We start from the raw sequence: 16,848 nt of genomic DNA on the forward strand, positions 1-16,848 counted from the left end.
AGTCTAGGAATGGCTGAATATTGTTTGCAAGTAGCCCAACAACCATTTCTATTCATTTACAGGTTCAGATCATCACACCGATATTTGACTGTATTATTGTTTTATTTAATTACCTCCCAGGTTTCGGCTTTTTATGCCATTTTCGAGTGAATGGCATAGAACACCGAAACCTGGGTCTTAAGTAAATAAATAACAGCCGCGTGGGATTAGTCGAGCGGTCTGAGGTGCTGCAGTCATGGACTGGGTGGCTGGTCCCCGCGCAGGTTCGAGTCCTCCCTCGGGTATGGGTGTGTGTGTGTGTTCGTCCATAGGATGGTTTAGGTTAAGTAGTGTGTAAGCTTAGGGACTGATGACCTTAGCAGTTAAGTCCCGTAAGATTTCACACACATTTTAAAAAAAATAAATAACAATACAATAAAATGGCGGCGTGTTCATTTAAAAATTATTGTGTGACTCAACATCAAAATCTGTTTAATTGTAGAATGAGCTTTTCACTTTGCAGCGGAGTGTGCGCTGATATCAATCTTCCTGGCGGATTAAAACTGTGTGCCGGACCAAGACTCGAACTCGGCACCTTTGCCTTTCGCGGGCAAGTGCCCGGTCTGGCACACAGTTTTAATCTGCCAAAAAGGTTCATGCTTAATTATAGGCTCAGATGGACCAGAGGACCCACTTCATTCCATGTAAACACACCAGCACCATTATGTAGCTATCACTAGTTTGTGCAGTGTCCTGGGTCCATGGCTTTGTGGGCGTCTGCATCACACTCTATCTCTACCATCAGCTCTTACCAAATAAAATCGGGGGTCATCTGACCAGGCCATGGTTTGCCAGTCGTGTAGGGTTCAACCGATGTGGTCACGAGCCCAGGACAGGCGCTGCAGGCGATGTCGTGATGTTAGGAAAGAGCCTCGCATCTGTGGTCTGATGTCATAGCCCACTAACGTCAAATCTCGCAGTACTGCCATTAGTCGCACATCCAACATTGATCTCTGCAGTTATGGCTCTAAGCTCTATGGGAGTTAACATCTGAGGTGATCAGTCCCCCAGACTAAGGACACCAAACACACCCATGCCCAAGGCAGGATTCGATCCTGCGACAGTAGCAGCAGCGCGGTTCCAGACTGGAGCGCCTAGAACCGCTCGGCCACAGCGGCCGGCTCTGCAGGTATTTCACGCAGTGTTGCTTGTCTGCTAGCACTGACAACTCAACGCAAACGCCGCTGCTCTCGGTCGTTACGTGAAGGCTGTCGGCCACTGCGTTACCTATGGTGAGAGGCAGCGCCTGAAATTTGATATTCTGTGCATGCTCTTGACACTGTGGACGAAGCAATACTGACTTCCCTAACGATTTCCAAAACAGAATGTCCCAAGCATCTAGTTCCAACTACCACTTCGCGTTCAGAGTCTGTTAATTCCCATCCAGCGGAAAGCTATTCACATGAATTGCCTGAGGACTAGTAACACCTCCAGCAGTGATCTGCCTTTCTGTACTTTACGGACGCGATACTACGAGGTGCATTCAAGTTCTAAGGCCTCCGATTTTTTTTCTAATTAACTACTCACCCGAAATCGATGAAACTGGCGTTACTTCTCGACGTAATCGCCCTGCAGACGTACATTTTTCACAACGCTGACACCACGATTCTATGGCAGCGGCGAAGGCTTCTTTATGAGTCTGTTTTGACCACTGGAAAATCGCTGAGGCCATACCAGCATGGCTGGTGAATGTGGGGCCACGCAGAGTGGCTTTCATTGTTGGAAAAAGCCAAAAGTCACTAGGAGCCAGGTCAGGTGAGTAGGGAGCATGAGGAATCACTTCAAAGTTGTTATCACGAAGAAACTGTTGCGTAACGTTAGCTCGATGTGCGGGTGCGTTGTCTCGGTGAAACAGCACACGCGCAGCCCTTCCTGGACGTTTTTGTTGCAGTGCAGGAAGGGATTTGTTCTTCAAAACATTTTCGTAGGATGCACCTGTTACCGTAGTGCCCTTTGGAACGCAATGGGTAAGGATTACGCCCTCGCTGTCCCAGAACATGGACACCATCATTTTTCAGCACTGGCGATTACCCGAAAATTTTTTGGTGGCGGTGAATCTGTGTGCTTCCATTGAGCTGACTGGCGCTTTGTTTCTGGATTGAAAAATGGCATCCACGTCTCATCCATTGTCACAACCGACGAAAAGAAAGTCCCATTCGTGCTGTCGTTGCGCGTCAACATTGCTCGGCAACGTGCCACACGGGCAGCCGTGTGGTCGTCCGTCAGCATTCGTGGCACCCACCTGGATGACACTTTTCGCATTTTCAAATCGTCATGCAGGATTGTGTGCACAGAACCCACAGAAATGCCAACTCTGGAGGCGATCTGTTCAATACTCATTCGGCAATCCCCCAAAACAATTCTCTCCACTTTCTCGATCGTATCGTCAGACCGGCTTGTGCGAGCCCGAGGTTGTTTCGGTTTGTTGTCACACGATGTTCTGCCTTCATTAAACTGACGCACCCACGAACGCACTTTCGACCCATCCATAACTCCATCACCACATGTCTCCTTCAACTGTCGATGAATTTCAATTGGTTTCACACCACGCAAATTCAGAAAACGAATGATTGCACGCTGTTCAAGTAAGGAAAACGTCGCCATTTTAAGTATTTAAAACAGTTCTCATTCTCGCCGCTGGCGGTAAAATTCCATCTGCCGTACGGTGCTGCCATCTCTGGGAGGTATTGACAATGAACGCGGCCTCATTTTAAAACAAAGCGCATGTTTCTATCTCTTTCCAGTCCGGAGAAAAAAAATCGGAGGCCTTAGAACTTGAATGCACCTCGTACAGCCACGTGCATAGCCTATGTGCATTTCGCTGCCCCATCACGTTTGGAACGTCAGTTTAGTTAATACTGTGCTTCAGAAACCACGTAATAAGTAAAATAATAGTTTTTCCTTGCTTTCGACGGTCCTGTGGCCTTGTACCCTTCATAGTTCTATGGAACGCCCCATTAGGAAAATTATGAATGACTGTGCTGGTAAACTTCTACGTCATTTGATTTTCAAACAGCTGAGCAGAACTCAACGTACTCAAACAGTTTTCTCCTTACTTATTCTGATCATCACTGAACTTACACACAATATTTTTAGCGCAACGCAATTTGACTTTCAATAATCCCCACAAAAGAATGGCCCTGACTAACAATAACCTATACCTTTCATGAATCCCTGTCGCTGCCTTCCAGAACCACACTTACCCTCTTCCTGCACGTCTCGCACCAGCCCGCCATTCAAAAGCTGGTTCAGGCTGTTGACAGGTGGACACATTAATTTGCTGGACAGAGTACAGGATACTATTTTCAGTTATTGGTTTCTCCGGTGCTTCAGCTCACCTGACCATAGGATAGAGGTCGATCTATCATTTATAAAACATCGTAATATTGACAATATGGGAAGGGTAAGAATGTTAGGCAAGGTACTGTGTGTGTGTGTGTGTGTGTGTGTGTGTGTGTGTAGTATAACAAAGAAGTTGTGTTCTGTACCCACCGGTAACCTTGTGTCGACTAACTTTTGTTTACGTCTGCCAGCAACCTCGGCGATCTAAAATGGCGACGTCTCGTGTTATTTATGTCAGTGAGAAATAAATAATGTAAGAACTGTTTGAACACGAGCGTCTGCATAATGTGCTTTAACGAAGTCTTGTTTTTTCTCTGCCGTAGCCTATTGTATGCCACAACTGCTGACCAAATACGATCACGGCTAAAAGTTGGCAACCTTTCGAGCCAGTCACGTTCCTCGAGATCTTCACTTCAAACTCCCGGGCTGATAGTCCGTGGTCGATGAATAAAGCTGTCCGCTAACGTTTCATTTCCGACTGCGGCAGATATCTTAAGAGGTAAAAGCGCTTTGCCTCTGAAGATGTCGCCCGCAGTCGGAGACGAAACGATAGGGGAAAGTTTTACGAATCGACGACGGCCTTTCAGCCCGGGAGTTTTAGGTGAAGTCTGTACCGGCCGTGAAAGCCTAAATTGTATGATTCCCCTTTTCCTGCCCCTGCACCCTTGTTAGCACATACGTCGACGCTCAACTTATCTTGAATCACCTATACCGTAGGAGCAGATGGTAGCACCAGAGGTTTATATTAAATCTTTTGGTTTTATTGTTTTGATCACAAGAAACTCTGTTTTAAAAACTGGAATTTGAGAACAGTATTTTTGCGAAAAAATGATGTATCATTTTAAGCTTTATGGTAAGTTGTCAAAATTCGAAACTTGTCATGTTTACCACATGGCGGGGGGGCGGGTGGGGGGGAGGTGAATTCCATGTCGTATGGTTGAAGAAGTACGTTCCGGTACCAAAAGAACATCACTGGTATAGGATTGGTAACGATGTATTGAAATCACTATTTTTCTTTTCAATACATATGCAATTTTTTATCCGGTACAACTGCACCTATTGGTTGCCACTCGAGACGTGTACTGAAGGGGGAGCATTGGACAACACCAGCAAATGGGCAGCATACGCCAGTTACCTCTTCCGATTCACTCTAATCACCCAGTGTTCGATACACGGTAGAGTCTAAAGGGTAATGCACGCACCGTATACGTACAGTGTTAAAACTGCAATATCGATGATCCATTAAGTCAGAAACTTCGATAGACAGTCATTGGAAATTTGTACAAAGTTTTAAGTAACTCCTTTTCCTGTCTCTTGCTTCTTTAATCATTATTTGTGCTTCACTCTTGGCTTTCATGGATCTCAATCGATCGATTTGCTGGAAGTCTTGACGTATGTTCGGTCCTGGAGTGCTGTCAAGTTGGTCCAGCTTCCTAAACGCTATTGCAGCATCACAAACACCCAGACATAGGGTTGTCAAACTTACAAAAACTTTTTGGTATGAGGATCCAAGTGACATTACTGGAAGACTGATTCGGGTTTTAGGTTTCGACCACATAGACATTTGAAAAATAGGTCAGAAAGAGTTATGTCCCTGTAGACTGGTTTAAAAGCATTTCAAAAGTAGTTCAGCGTGAGTTACGTTTCTATACAGTGGTTTAGCAGCATTTGAAAAGTAGGTGAGAATGAGTTCTCTCTCTATACACTGCATGCGCTATGCTGTTTTTGTACCTGAATTGTTCGTCTGCACATACTGACTGAGCTTTGCAATACTTGCACGGTGAATCAGCACTTGGTGCTCAAAGATCATATACAGTATTCCAGAATGAGAATTGGTAGAGGACTTGCCCGCGAAAGGCAGAGGTCCCGGGTTCGAGTCTCGGTCTGGCACACAGTTTTAATCTGCCAGGAAGTTTCACCTACAGTATTATCATCAGTGTATTATTTCTGTAATAACGTAGCCCACACTGCTTTTCTCATTTCTTGTAGGTCATATGGGTTCTTTCTTACAGCCATTCCTTAATAATGTAGGACTTCATCAATGCTTTTATCTGCAAGTCTTCCATTACCATTTTTAGAGTTTATCTTTAAATTCAGCACTTACAGAGCACTGGCCATAGAAGCGTATGGAATATCGCCATTTCTGTCTCTTTTCACTGTGCATCCATCGTCTTAACATGAACACTAAATCAAGGGATAAATAGATAAATACCACAGCCTTCATGACTGAATACTTACAAAGATAGCTATACTTATTTAAGCCAACGCAGCATCACTGGATTTTATTACGTTTGCCCTATTAACACAAATGATGAAACATACACTTCCAACTGGTATTATTTGACACATGATTCATCAAATTATTCAGAAGAGATTGAATATTATTAGGAGATAATAATAAGTGAGAAATGTCGTTCTTAGGCCAGTTCCATCACAACTACTCCCCAATAATCGTGTTTGTGTGTATGTGTGTGTGAGCGTGCATGCGCGGTTGGGAAAAAGGGGAGGTCCTGGTTGTTGAGCCGTAAGCGATTCTGAGAAACAGCACATCAAAAACAGAGAGGAACGTGCAAAAGGGCATAAAAAAGTAAAAAAGGAAAAAGTGAGGGATGGAGTGGGAGCATTGTGGAGTGTGGCAGTGACAAATTGTCTCTTTTTTTGGATGGTTTCGCACGCCATTCAAAAACATAACTGCCAGCACTCGGCAATCCCCGTGGCCTTCTCAGCGCCTGGAGGTCGAGCTGGCCGTCTGCCTCGTCATAGTGGCGTGGAATTCGACTAGTAGTCCTGTTTTTTTTTTTTGAAGTTTCACGTCAACAATGGTGGCTGTAGAGTGACGCTAAGTAGGGATGTGACAACGTAAGATAAATAGCGATAAGTATAAATATCGATCGCCAAATGTCGCCGCATCAAGTTTCTACAGTATATCGACGGTTAATAGAATGAAATATAAGGGATATTTCGACACTTCTGGCGGAAAAATTTAATTTCAAAATTCAGGATGCTTATAATTGCACGTGTTATTTAAAACTGTGAGAAATGGGTTTAATGAATTAATAAAAAATTTAGGGAGATGACTTTAAATATGCATTATTTTACATACACTACTGGCCATTAAAATTGCTACACCAAGAAGAAATGCAGATGATACACGGGTATTCATTGGACAAATATATTCTACTAGAACTGACATGTGATTACATTTTCACGCAGTCTGGGTGCATAGATCCTGAGAAATCAGTACCCAGAACAACCAACTCTGGCCGTAATAACGGCCTTGATACGCCTGGGCATTGAGTCAAACACAGCTTGGATGGCGTGTACAGGTACAGCTGTCCATGCAGCTTCAACACGATACCACAGTTCATCAAGAATACTGACTGGCGTATTGTGACGAGCCAGTTGCTCGGCCACCATTGACCAGTCTTTTTCAGCTGGAGAGAGATCTGGAGAATGTGCTGGCCAGGACAGCAGTCGAACATTTTCTGTATCCAGAAAGGCCCGTACAGGACCTGCAACATGCGGTCGTGCATTATCCTGCTGAAATGTAGGGTTTTGCAGGGATCGAATGAAGAGTAGAGCCGCGGGTCGTAACATATCTGAAATGGAACGTCCACTGTTCAAAGTGCCGTCAGTGCGAACAAGAGCTGACCGAGACGTGTAACCAATTGCACCCCCATACCATCACACCGGGTGATACGCCATTATGACGATGACGAATACACGCTTCTAATGTGCGTTCACCGCGATGTCACCAGACACGGATGCGACCATCATGATGCTGTAAACAGAACCTGGACTCTTCAGAAAAAATGACGTTTTGCCATTCGTGCACCCAGGTTCGTCGTCGAGTACACCGCCGCAGCCGCTCCTGTCTGTGATGCAGCGTCAAGGGTAACCGCAGCCACGGTCTCCGAGCTGATAGTCCATGCTGCTGCAAACGTCGTCGAACTGTTCGTACAGATGGTTGTTGTCTTACAAACGTCCCCATCTGTTGACTCAGGGATCGAGACATGGCTGCATGATCCGATACAGCCATGCGGATAAGATGCCTGTCATGTCGACTGCTACTGATACGAGGCCGTTGGGATCCAGCACGGAGTTCCGTATTACCCTCCTGAACCCACCGATTCCATATTCTGCTAACAGTCATTGGATCTCGACCAACGCGAGCAGCAATGTCGCGATACGATAAACCGCAATCGGGATAGGCTAGAATCCGGTCTTCATCAAAGTCGGAAACGTGATGGTACGCATTTCTCCTCCTTACACGAGGCATCACAACAACGTTTCACCAGGCAATGCCGGTCAATTGCTGTTTGTGTATGAGAAATCGGTTGGAAACTCTCCTCATGTGAGCACGTTGTAGATGTCGCCACTGGCGCCAAGCTTGTGTGAATGCTCTGAAAAGCTAATCATTTGCATATCACAGCATCGTCTTCCTGTCGGTTAAATTTCGCATCTGTAGCACGTTATCTTCGTGGTGTAGCAATTTTAATGGCCAGTAGTGTATAAAGAGGGAAATCTCACGAAAAATTTTATAAAGTTACATTACAGCACGTAAAAAGAATAGAATAAAAGTCGCTCAAATTAGAGATAATCTGAATGAAAAATCAATCAATGCCAAAACCTATTTCCTAAAAAACTTTAAAAATTTTTTGTTCTCATGTTCTGATTTTAGTCCACTTCTTCGAAAACAAATGACTCCATTACCTTTGAAAAGAGTCTTTCTGCTGGAACTGAAGCCTCTACAACAGATAAATAACTCCTAGCTATCAGATACAAATTGGAACAAGGATGTGATATTTCCCTCCGCACTGTCTATAAGTTAACTTCTAACCGTCTGTGGATTGGTACTGTTAAATATACCGGTAACCAGAATGGAATATGCTTCTGTTATTGCACAAAAATAAGCGGCTATGTGCTGGGCAAAGTTAGGGTTGCAAAACGGGAACTAGCTTCAAAGCCATTTACATAAAAACGGCTTGACGTTTCCGACGTTTTTTACTTGTTAATATTGGTAGCCATGTGATGCCATATACTGCACAGTGTCAAGTAAAGTAACATGACACACGATGTCATGTCGTTTAACACAACACATGCCGTCCTGTCATCCAATATGTCATTTTTCATGTCATGCGATAAGCCACAATGTGTCATTAAAGTTTGCTATGCGTACATTCCGGTCTGGGATACTTCCTATCATAGATGCATGCCTACTCTCTATTGTGGATCCATCCCTCCCTCTAGAAGAACATAAATTAGTGTCCACAGCCATCGCCGTACATGTAACAGGGGGTGGGTGTTGTGGAGAAATGGTAGCCTCGGGGGAAAAAAAGTGTATCTCGCCTCCACCTAGAAATCAAAAAGTTGTTTTAGCGGCCTCCCAGGAACAAATCCACTCCCCACAAACTTTATACGCGCAGAAAAACTCTAGCTATTACATGTATGCTCTTCAGCCACTCGATATTGTGTATGGCTTTCTATGGCTGGTGAATCTTCTGGATTTTGGGCACAGCATCATGGACTGTAGCCTATTAATTGTAAGATGCAGGTGCGCCGACAACTTGCATCTATGTTAGCTTTCTGGGGGCTGCGGAAGCAGTTTTAACTCGTAAAAAAGCGCGAATATGCCAAAAAAATTTTATTTAAATGTCTTGCAAGCTGCCAGATAAGGCGAAAAGCTAGCTCCCTTCTTTGACATATTTAACTCTCTCCAGAACATATTCGGCTTTTGTTATGTTATGATGAGATCACCGAAGTTAAGCGCTGTCGGGCGTGGTCGGCACTTGGATGGGTGACCATTGAGGCCGCCATGCGCTGTTGCCATTTTTCGGGGTGCACTCAGCCTCGTGGTGCCAATTGAGGAGCTACTCGACCGAATAGTAGCGGCTCCGGTCAAAGAAAACCATCGTAACGACCGGGAGAGCGGTGTGCTGACCCCACACCCCTCCTATCCGCATCCTCCACTGAGGGTGACACGGCGGTCGGATGGTCCCGGTAGGACGGAGTGCTTTTTTATGCTATGATAGGTGAATTTTTCGCTTCGGTTCCTAACTTTAACTGTACCATAGTGGATTTTTGTTGACTTGAGCGACGGTTGACCCGGTATAGGTTTCGGTATTGCCTTTCGAAGCGTGTTGCGTGTATCGTGCCAACGGATAAAGGTATCACAAAACAACAGGTCGCCCATTAACAACATGTATTTGTCTACCTTCTTACAAAATTTGAACTGATTCGCGCAATTTTGAAACGTAGAACTGATGCGCGGAAAGCGAAGTCACGTAAAATCCTACTGAATCTAGGTTTTTGACAGCGAGTTTCCAGTTTTATTGTAAGAACGCATTTTTTACTTATATGATCCACTTTAGCCTTCTCTACACATTCAATTCATTTAAGAACGAATTTTACATACTAGCCTTAGCTCGACTTTAACCCATCGTATCTTGACAACGGATAAAGATTACTGGATAAGAACAGAAATTCGTTGTCACTGTAACCATTTATCTACCTTTTACAATGAAGGGCTACATTTTGAATATAACTGCCGAACTATAAAAATGTGTGATAAAGCCTGCCACACAGGCAAAATTTAAGATTGGATCAGAGATACATCCTTCATCTGAAATATCTTGTTGGAAACAAGAATGCCACATTAAATAATTGTTGCTGTTTCTAACGAATTTAACAGAATAAAGGGAATGCTACGGGTTTGACAATTAACTAAACACAAGAAATAAAAGTGCATCAAAGAATTCTTGTAGATGCACCCAGAATAGACCCTCAGCCCGAAATATGTTTCTCGCTGAGAGTAACAATTCTGAGCAAGAAAGGTCCGCTTATTGTACTTTTCAGCTTCTTTAGGAGTGTTGTTACATTAACTTGTTTTGGCGATGTTCTGAAGAAATCAACGTACGTTCATGTATGAATCCATCAGTGAGTGGTAAATTGGGTCACCACAAATTTCAGAAGTAATTAGGGATATCGTGCTTATAGGTATTCTCCACAAGCTAAAAACCTCAGTGTTAGAACTATCCCAAAGAAAATTATAGAATTAGTTAAAAGATTCCAAGTATGCACTGTACATCCTGCAGATTAGTAACAGTAGGCTTATATCAATGTACGTAGTCACGTCTTTGAAACTGAGATACTTTCTCGCATTACTGTTTTGCTTCGTTATCAAGAATTTAGTCTCGCCCATCGTCAGAAAACTTTTTATGATTCCCTATCCTCCAGCCTCTCCAACGGTCTTGTCGCAGTGGTAACACCGGTTCCCGTCAGATCATCGAAGTTAAGCGCTGTCGGGCTGGGCTAGCACTTGGATGGGTGACCATCCGGTCTGCCGAGCGCTGTTGGCAAGCGGGATGCACTCAGCCCTTGTGAGGCAAACTGAGGAGCTACTTGATAGAGAAGTAGCGGCTCCGGTCTCGTAAACAGACAAACGGCCAAAATAGCGGTGTGCTGACCACATGCCCCTGCATATCCGCATCCGGTGACGCCTGTGGGCAGAGGATGACACGGCGGCCGGTCGGTACCGTTGGGTCTCCAATGCCTATTCGGACGGAGTTTAGTTTTTTAGCTTTTGTCCTCCAACCTCAGTTCATCGTGCAACACACTGTGCAATTCCAGACCGCCGTCGTCACGTCTTAAAGTACAAGCCCTACAGCACCATCCTCTGTTAGGCTAGCGTAAATAACTTCATCGACGTCGACGAGATATTACTGCAGATGACTGCATAATGAGCAGCTGCCACTCTCAGTTCGTCATCAGCCATTTTCTGCGCCATCTGCAGTCACTGTGTGTACGAAGGGTGCTACCAGATGGCATGCCTGTTCTTGGAGCAGGAAGTTGTACCATCCTATTGCACCATCTGTGGCGCAAGATGCGTCCTCGTCCGTAGAGGGTTTCAGTGGAGATCAGCTGCCACTCTGCCTGAGTGTCCTGTGGCGAATCTGCTTTCCATTGCCGTTACTGCCGGGGAGACTGGCACGGGGTCGATACAGCCTTCTGGCGCCAGATAAGGAGTTACTGCACAGAGGAAGAGCGGCTCCAAGCTATGGGAAGCCGACAAACCGCCCGGAGAGCCGTGTGCAGACACTTACAGCCCTCCATTCCGCTTCCAATGACGCCGTTGGCGGACGCAATAAAATGAAACACCTTCACCCGTCCTTACGATGTTATTTATTGTACGGCTACCAGCTTCCGTGCTTCAGTACGCCATCTTCACTCCTTAACTGACACTGAGCCTGCAGATGATTTAGTGAAGCGCCGAAACTAGTAGCCGTACAAAAAATAACACCGTAAGGACGTCTGTAGATGTTCCACTTTATTACACTCCTGGAAATTGAAATAAGAACACCGTGAATTCATTGTCCCAGGAAGGGGAAACTTTATTGACACATTCCTGGGGTCAGATACATCACATGATCACACTGACAGAACCACAGGCACATAGACACAGGCAACAGAGCATGCACAATGTCGGCACTAGTACAGTGTATATCCACCTTTCGCAGCAATGCAGGCTGCTATTCTCCCATGGAGACGATCGTAGAGATGCTGGATGTAGTCCTGTGGAACGGCTTGCCATGCCATTTCCACCTGGCGCCTCAGTTGGACCAGCGTTCGTGCTGGACGTGCAGACCGCGTGAGACGACGCTTCATCCAGTCCCAAACATGCTCAATGGGGGACAGATCCGGAGATCTTGCTGGCCAGGGTAGTTGACTTACACCTTCTAGAGCACGTTGGGTGGCACGGGATACATGCGGACGTGCATTGTCCTGTTGGAACAGCAAGTTCCCTTGCCGGTCTAGGAATGGTAGAACGATGGGTTCGATGACGGTTTGGATGTATCGTGCACTATTCAGTGTCCCCTCGACGATCACCAGTGGTGTACGGCCAGTGTAGGAGATCGCTCCCCACACCATGATGCCGGGTGTTGGCCCTGTGTGCCTCGGTCGTATGCAGTCCTGATTGTGGCGCTCACCTGCACGGCGCCAAACACGCATACGACCATCATTGGCACCAAGGCAGAAGCGACTCTCATCGCTGAAGACGACACTTCTCCATTCGTCCCTCCATTCACGCCTGTTCGCGACACCACTGGAGGCGGGCTGCACGATGTTGGGGCGTGAGCGGAAGACGGCCTAACGGTGTGCGGGACCGTAGCCCAGCTTCATGGAGACGGTTGCGAATGGTCCTCGCCGATACCCCAGGAGCAACAGTGTCCCTAATTTGCTGGGAAGTGGCGGTGCGGTCCCCTACGGCACTGCGTAGGATCCTACGGTCTTGGCGTGCATCCGTGCGTCGCTGCGGTCCGGTCCCAGGTCGACGGGCACGTGCACCTTCCGCCGACCACTGGCGACAACATCGATGTACTGTGGAGACCTCACGCCCCACGTGTTGAGCAATTCGGCGGTACGTCCACCCGGCCTCCCGCATGCCCACTATACGCCCTCGCTCAAAGTCCGTCAACTGCACATACGGTTCACGTCCACGCTGTCGCGGCATGCTACCAGTGTTAAAGACTGCGATGGAGCTCCGTATGCCACGGCAAACTGGCTGACACTGACGGCGGCGGTGCACAAATGCTGCGCAGCTAGCGCCATTCGACGGCCAACACCGCGGTTCCTGGTGTGTCCGCTGTGCCGTGCGTGTGATCATTGCTTGTACAGCCCTCTCGCAGTGTCCGGAGCAAGTATGGTGGGTCTGACACACCGGTGTCAGTGTGTTCTTTTTTCCATTTCCAGGAGTGTATATAAGTGAACGGTCGGAGTCTTTCAATCCTGCAATCAGAAAGATGGGCATACCAAAAGCCACTGGCAGAGGATGACACGGCTGACGGATGGCTCCGAACAATCCTCGACAGTGGAGTTCAGTTTTTAAGTTCCCTTAACTGATTTATAGATGCGCTGAAGAAAATGGAAATATTATCGGTACACAAAATTTCACCTCTGATACTCAGGAGAACAAGAAAAGCTTCCTGTAAATGTGGAAAAATGTGAGTTAAGCAGATTAGGTTCAAAATGATTCAAATGGCTCTGAGCACTATGGGACTCAACATCTTAGGTCATAAGTCCCCTAGAACTTAGAACTACTTAAACCTAACTAACCTAAGGACATCACACACACCCATGCCCGAGGCAGGATTCGAACCTGCGACCGTAGCAGTCCCGCGGTTCCGGACTGCAGCGCCAGAACCGCACGGCCACCGCGGCCGGCTAAGCAGATTAGGTTGGAAGATAATCTTATAATGTTAGAAGTCACCTTGTACCCGTGAGGCCTGGTGTCAGGAACACAGTACATGCTCATTGGAACAGTGGTCCCAGCTAATGTTCACGGACGAGTCCAGGTGTAGTCTGAACAGCGATTCGCGCTGGGTTTTCATCTGACGTGAACCAGGAACCAGATACCAACCCTTAATGTCCTTGAAGGGAACCTGTATGGTTTGATGGTGTGGGATGGGATTATGATTGGTGCACGTACACCCCTGCACGTCTTTGATAGAGGAACTGTAACAGGTCAGGTGTATCGGGACGTCATTCTGCACCAGTATGTCTGCCTTTTCAGGGCTGCAGTGGGTCCCACCTTCCTCCTGATGGATGTATACGTACGACCCCACCGAGCTGCCATCGTGGAGAAGTACCTTGAAACAGAGGATATCAAACGAATGGAGTGGGCTGCCTGTTCTCCAGACCTAAACCCCATCGAGCACGTCTGGGATGCTCACACCCGAAGTATCGCTGGACGTATTCAATCCCCTACGACACTTCAGGAGTTCCGACAGGCACTGGTGCAAGAATGGGAGGCTATACCCCAGCAGCTGCTCGACCACGTGATCCACAATATGCCAACCCCTAGTGCGGCCTGTGTACTTGTGCATGGTGATCATACCCCATACATGCGCAAGAAACAGTGGCGTTTTGTAGCACACGTGTTTCGGGACGGTTTTCTCAACTTATCACCAATACTGTCTCGGGTATGGATGTGTGTGACGTCCTTAGGTTAGTTAGGTTTAAGTATTTCTAAGTTCTAGGGGACTGACGACCACAGATGTTAAGTCCAATAGTGCTCAGAGCCATTTGAACCACATTCTGCAATTGTCCTTAATTTATGAGCATGAGTGTACATCCACATAGATACTCCACAAGGCACCGTATGGTGCGTGGCGGAGGGTAGCCTGTACCATTACTTGTCATTTCCATTCCAGTTCCACTCGTAAATAGAGCGAGGGAGAACGACTGTCTCTATGTCTCCGCATGAGCCCTAATTTCTAGTATCTAATCTTCGTGGTCCTTACGCACAGTGGATGTTGGCGGCATTAGAATCGTTCTGCAGTCAGTTTCAAATGCCAATTCTCTAAATTTTCTCAGCAGTGTTCTTCGAAACGCCGCGTTTCCTTCAGGGATTCCCATTTGACTACGGATCCCAAACACTCGATCAGTACTCAAGAATAGGTCACACCAGCGTCCTATATGCGGTCTCCTCTACAGGTGAACCACTCTTTCCCAAAACTCTCCCAATAAACCGCAGTCGACCATTCGCCTATGCTACCACAGTTCCCACATGCCTGTTCCACCTTGTATCGTTTTGCAATGTTATGTCCAGATATTTAAACGACTTTACTCTGTCCAGCAGGACACTAGCAATATTTATATAAACATTAGAGGTTTCATCCTCTTACACATCCGCATTAACTTCCATTTTTCCACACCAACTAGAAATTTTGTCTAAATCGTCTTGTATCTTCCTACAATCACTAAACTTGACCCTTAACGCACACCACAGCATCATCAGCAAACAACCACAGATTGCTGCCCGCCATGTCTGCCAAATCATGCATGTGTACAGAGAACAGCAGCGGCCCTATCACAGTACCCTGGGGCTCTCTTGGCGATACCCTTACCTCTGATGAACACTCGCCGTCGAGAACAACATACTGGGTTCTACCATTTAAGAACTCTTGGAATCACCCACATATCTGCCATCTTATTCCATATTCTCGTACCTCCATTACCCTACAATGGGGCACCGCGTCAAATGCTTCACGGAAGTCTGGAAATCAAAACGTCCAGGAATCATCGCCTAGCCCTATGACATCCACCCGCACAATGCCTATTGCTCTTATGCCAGACTTCACTGATTTGGTTCGGAAACACTGCAACATCCGCCGTGTGATTTTCACGTCTTTGGCGACCCGAAAAAAGACATCTACGGATGTCGGTTTCAATCGGACGTGAAAGTGTGACAGTGGATGCATTTGGGAAAACAGGAATTGATTTCATCGTTTCCCAGCGGGGTATTTGGCCGTGGTCATTATTTCTGAATGGAAACATTGGTTCAAATGGCTCAGAGGACTATGCGACTTAACAGCTGAGGTCATCAGTCACCTAGAACTCAGAACTACTTAAACCTAAGTAGCCTAAGGACATCACAAACATCCATGCCCAAGGCAGGATTGAACCTGCGACCGTAGCGGTCACGCGGTTCCAGACTGAAGCGCCTAGAACCGCAAGGCCACACCAGCCGGCTTATTTTCTTTGTACCGTGTTTTAAAATTCCTGCAGGTCATGCCTACGTATACTGCATCACATCTTTGACATTCAAGTATATACACTCCTGGAAATTGAAATACGAACACCGTGAATTCATTGTCCCAGGAAGGGGAAACTTTATTGACACATTCCTGGGGTCAGATACATCACATGATCACACTGACAGAACCACAGGCACATAGACACAGGCAACAGAGCATGCACAATGTCGGCACTAGTACAATGTATATCCACCTTTCGCAACAATGCAGGCTGCTATTCTCCCATGGAGACGATCGTAGAGATGCTGGATGTAGTCCTGTGGAACGGCTTGCCATGCCATTTCCACCTGGCGCCTCAGTTGGACCAGCGTTCTTGCTGGACGTGCAGACCGCGTGAGACGACGCTTCATCCAGTCCCAAACATGCTCAATGGGGGACAGATCCGGAGATCTTGCTGGCCAGGGTAGTTGACTTACACCTTCTAGAGCACGTTGGGTGGCACGGGATACATGCGGACGTGCATTGTCCTGTTGGAACAGCAAGTTCCCTTGCCGGTCTAGGAATCGTAGAACGATGGGTTCGATGACGGTTTGGATGTACCGTGCACTATTCAGTGTCCCCTAGACGATCACCAGTGGTGTACGGCCAGTGTAGGAGATCGCTCCCCACACCATGATGCCGGGTGTTGGCCCTGTGTGCCTCGGTCGTATGCAGTCCTGATTGTGGCGCTCACCTGCACGGCGCCAAACACGCATACGACCATCATTGGCACCAAGGCAGAAGCGACTCTCATCGCTGAAGACGACACTTCTCCATTCGTCCCTCCATTCACGCCTGTTCGCGACACCACTGGAGGCGGGCTGCACGATGTTGGGGCGTGAGCGGAAGACGGCCTAACGGTGTGCGGGACCGTAGCCCAGCTTCATGGAGA

General features: G+C 46.8%; 1 protein-coding gene and 1 pseudogene across 1 annotated transcript in view; both read left to right on the forward strand.

Moving 5' to 3' along the window:
• The window catches only part of LOC124719036 (solute carrier family 46 member 3-like), a 364,910-nt gene that overhangs the window by 16,552 nt on the left and 331,510 nt on the right, over positions 1–16,848 (forward strand). The gene's annotated exons all lie outside the window — the stretch shown is intronic.
• On the forward strand, positions 10,622–10,739 carry LOC124719198 (annotated as a pseudogene).

This window comes from Schistocerca piceifrons, chromosome 10 (genome assembly GCF_021461385.2).
Source record: "Schistocerca piceifrons isolate TAMUIC-IGC-003096 chromosome 10, iqSchPice1.1, whole genome shotgun sequence".
Classification (NCBI taxonomy): domain Eukaryota; kingdom Metazoa; phylum Arthropoda; class Insecta; order Orthoptera; family Acrididae; genus Schistocerca; species Schistocerca piceifrons.